A 5,138-nucleotide genomic window follows, 5' to 3' on the forward strand; every position below is an offset into this window, starting at 1 on the left:
CTGGGCTGCCAGAGGGATGTCTGACTGCCAGCTTAGGCCTGATCCCCCGGGGAGGGGACCTAAGCCAGCAGGTAGACACCACCCGAGGGGTCCCAGACTGCGAGAGGGTACAGGCCCCCCCTCCCCGAGTGGACAAATTTTTGTGCACTGGGTCTCTAGTCTATAATAATAAAAGCGTAATATGCTAATTAGACCAGACAAAGCCTGGGCTGCGAGGGAAGCCAGTGCTGGCAGCCAGGGGAAGGAAGTCTAGTCAGATCTTCACTTAATCCTAGCCCCAGCCAATGTATAACCATTACCAAGGGGAAGAACATAAGTGATAACAACCCAGGTGAGTATAGTTTCTGGGGCTGACTAGTAGACCTTGAGTGATGGATGAATGATTACTCTGACACAACATTTGCTGTAAAAGAGAGGGCTAAGGGACTGCCTGGCTAAAGGAACCAGACAACCTCAATTTCCTGCCTCATTAGGCTTTCATTGTAATAGCAGTTTGAGGTAAAATTTATCTTTTAGATACAATTAGTAGGTAAATAATCTTGGGAGCACACATGTGTTTGTAGTGTCCTTTAAGCAAGGACACCCAAAGATTAAGCATAAGGATTCCAGTAAACACCCAGGGGTCTGCACAGACTTGTTTGGAAAGGTGAAGGAATAATTAGGGGTGCTGACTTCACCACTCCCCTAAGTTGGAATTCCGATAAATAGGACAGGCCACCTTCAGCACACTTCTCTTATTTTGGAATATCCTCCTTACAAACTTTCCAACCAAGTCTCGTGTGCTCCCCAACATATAGTCAACGGACAGAACCATAAGCAATAATAATAAATCATTGTTTTAAATCAGAGGTGGGAAAACTCTTTTCTTCCAAGGGCTATTTGGATATTTCTAATATCATTGGCGGGCCATACAAAATTATCAACTTAAAAATTAGCTAGGTATATTTGGTCAAACATTATTTAACTCACCCCTAATGCCTTGTCAGGGCCAGACCAAATGATTTTTCTGGCATTATATTGCCTGAGGGTGGGACATTCCCCACCCCTGTTAAACTACAAGGCTTTAGGATGGTTTGTTGTATATTAACAGAAAATAAATACAATGGATTAATACAGAGGAAATACAGAGAGTAAATGAAATACTTCTTCTTTAAAAATTTGCAGCAAGTAAATTTTGGCTCTGTCACTGATACCTGTTGTCAAAATGCTGTCATAGTAAATAACATTTCCAAATTAATTGATGATGAGAGTGGAGAAGTGGAAGGTAATTAATAAATGAGCAGGGCATAGGTTTCACATGGGGTTGATGGCAGAGAGAATTGAAAGAGGCCTGGTCAAGTAGTCATTAAGAATCAGTTGGTACAGTATGCATGTCAAAGGTTGAGGTGGCTTGGGGATTTGGGGAGACTAAGAGATAAGATGTTTTGGAAGGAAATTTGAAGAGTTAAACAACTTTTTATTTTGACTGTCTGTCCTGTTATAGATTGATTGATAGATTTTTGTTTCTGTCTCATATAGTGCCAGAAAGGCCAATATCTAGGGGCAGGGTCTATATATTTCACAATATATTGATTTCATATTAGGATGATTTATTAACATGATGTATATGTATTCAGTTTCCAATGGTGTTTTTTTAAAAAAATATCATCTTGTGAGTTTAGGGTGTATACTAACTACGAATTTTATTCTATTATTTAATTTACTTTATTTGTAACTGGCAGTTAAGATTATATGTTTGGGCACCCTAGCTGATTTGGCTCAGTGGATAGAGCATTGGCAGGTAAACTGAAGGGTCCCAAGTTCAATTCTGGTCAAGGGCACATGCCTGGGTTGCATGATTAATACCCAGTAGAGGGCGTTCAGGAGGCAACCAATCAATGATTCTCTCTCATTATTGATGTTTCTGACTCTCTCTCCCTCTCCCTTCCTCTCTGAAATCAATAAAAAATACATTTTAAAAAAGATTATATGTTTGGGCTACATAGGATGTGTCAGAGTTTAATTGACTTAAAAATATACAAAATGACAATGTAAAGAAATTTCATTTTATTTAGTACTGTCTTAGCCACCTTTTGCCATTTTTGGTGGCCCCCAAACTCTACTGAGTTTATGAAAGTTTCTAGGACAGTCTTCATTGACAAATTTATGGAGAGGAAATTCTCTTGAAGTGCTATTAATGAAACCATCAGCCAATGCTCTGGATTAATGAGAGGACAGATCCAACTCCCTTGACTTTCCTTTGAGGAGTGAGCTCCCAAAATAAAAATTAGTATTGAGAGACCTTTACTCTTGACATTGGATATATTACCACTTTCTTACCACTTCCAACTTGCAGTCAAAGTCATCTGTTGCTTCAGTACAGGCTGTTTATTTCTTTAAAGAGTTTTGTTAAGATTTTTAATACATGGACTTAATTATGTAATTACATAATAGACCTGATAAATGTTTCAGAGGACCCATTTGAATCTGTGAAGTACCTAAGATAGTTTTTAAAGAACATCTAATTACATAATTACAATGCCTAATAGACCAGAATAATAGGTATCAGGAATATCTTTGGAGCCATAACAGAAAACTTATGGCCTTTAGGGCAAATAATATCAGTTATAAAAATAAACTCACAATTATATCATTATGTGACAGCACATGATGGAAAATGAGATATTAATGCTAGATATAATAAATGGTATATGCATTTTTCTTTTTACACCATAAAAAGCATTCCTTAATTTTCCAAACTTATGTAGAAGCAATTGGAAATATGTTTATCCTGAAAGACAGAAAAACCTACAATATTTTAGATACATAATGGCTGTGACATTTGAAAGAAAAAAGAAAAGAGATTGCAAACATAGCAAGTTAACTATGAAAGCATGCATATTAATTAAAAAAACAAAAGTGCATTCAAGATTTCAGAAACAATTTAAATTATTGTAATCATATATTTGAATCTGGCATACTATACTTTCTGAGTAGTAATGAAAAAAAATATCAGGAATAAAACTAAAACATGCTTGGCCCTTGAACACTATGATTGCTTTAGCTATATGCTGGGGATGAAGGTTCTGTTCAAATTTAGGCAGAAGAAAGAGTGAATTTTAATTAAAATACATGTTGTTCAAACATTTTGGCGTTGGTGACATCATCTTTCAATATCTGTTGAGGAAGGTATAAGCATCTCTAACATCTGTATTTTACAGAACTCAAAAATCTGTCTTGATTGTTTTATGGGCAAGAGGTTTTATTGTAGTATGTTTTTAAAGGAGGCATTTTATAAAAATGTCCAGAATTTGTAAAAGCATTACATGGTTGAATAGTTATTACCCATTAAAAACTTTCATACCACAGTTCATATCTGGTGACAAAACAAACAAAAACAAGATATGATTGGCAATGGGTCCTGATACATGTTAAATATACTTTCCTTTTGTTTACAATTACTCTTCTTTGGTTTGAATAAAAACATTTATATATTGGTAAAATTCTACATGTATCTGCCACAGGCACAGGCTTATATTTCTGAGACCATGGGTATGAGAGAAATAGTTGGCATCTGTAAATAAACATTTAAAATGTTCCACAGAGCCAACGATTTTGGGAAAGTTTGTTTAAGGCAATATTGTTATGAAATTATGCAACTTTGAGTCATGAAAAATATTTAAACAATGCATTTTTTATTCATCTAGGGACAGTTATGAAAGTATGGTCCAAGTGTTCACATTCCTATGTATTATCTTATTTTAAAAGTCAAGTTTTGCTTGATATGTATAACCTCTCTATCCTTACTATCATTTTTTTTCTCCCCACTTCCAAAATTTGAGTGACATTCTAACAAGAGGATATAACCCTTGTAAAAATGTATACAAGCAACATAGGAGCACCTAAATATATAAAGTAAATCTTGATGAAAATAAAGGGAGAGATTGACAGTAACAGTAACACAGTCATAGTAGGGGTATTTAACAACCCATTGACATCAATGGATACATCTTCCAGACCAAAAATTAACAAAGAAAGAGGGGCCTTAAATGACACACTATATCAGATGAACTTAACTGATACTTTCAGAGCATTTCACCCAAAAGCAGAGGAATATAAATTCTTTTCAAGTTTACATGGAACATTTTCTAGAATAGACAACATGCTAGGACACACAAAAAAATATCAATAAGTTTAAGAAGGTTGAAATCATTATGAAGCATCTTCTCTGACAATAATGGTATAAAAACTAGAAATCAATCACAAGAAAAAAACGAAAAAGTACACAAAGACATGGAGGCTAAATGACATGTTACTAAACAATGAATGGGTTAACAATGAGATCAAGGAAGTAATTAAAAATGTCTTAAAACAAATGAAAATAAGAACCCAGCAACTCAAAATCTATGGGACACTGCGAAAGCAGTCCTAAGAGGGAAATGAGTATCATACAGGCCTACCTCCAGAAACAAGAAAAATCTCAAATAAACAAGTTAACTTTACAATTAAAGCAACTAGAAAAAGAACAACAAATGAAGCCCCAAGTGAAAAGAAAGGAAATAATAAAGATCAGAGCAGAAATAAACAAAATAGAGTCTAAAAGATCAATGACATGACAAACCCTCAGCTGATACCAGACTCATCAAGAAAAAAAGAGAGAAGACCCAAATAAATATAATCAGAAACGAAAGAGGAAAAGTAATAATTGACACCACAGAAATACAAAAGGTTGTAAGAAAAATATTACAAGCAACTATATGCCAACAAATTGGACAATCTCGAAACACACAATCTCCCAAGACTGAATCAGGAAGAATCAGAAAATCTGTGTAGACAGATTACAACTAATCAAATTGAAGCAGTAATTACTCCCAACAAACCAAGGTCCTGAATGGGATGGCTTCACAGGTCAATTTTACCAAATATTCAGAGAAGAACTAACACCTTCTCAAACTATTCAAAAAAATTAAAGAGGAAGGAAGACTCCCAAGTTGATTTTACAAGCCCAGCATTATCCTAATCCCAAAACCAAATAAAGACACTACAAAGAAAGCAAGTTATAGGCCAATATCCTTGATGAACATATATGCTGAAATCCTCAATAAAATATTAGCAAAACAGATCTAGCAATACATTAAAAAGACAATATACCATGAGCA

This window comes from Myotis daubentonii, chromosome 3 (assembly GCF_963259705.1).
Source record: "Myotis daubentonii chromosome 3, mMyoDau2.1, whole genome shotgun sequence".
Taxonomy (NCBI): Eukaryota; Metazoa; Chordata; class Mammalia; order Chiroptera; family Vespertilionidae; genus Myotis; species Myotis daubentonii.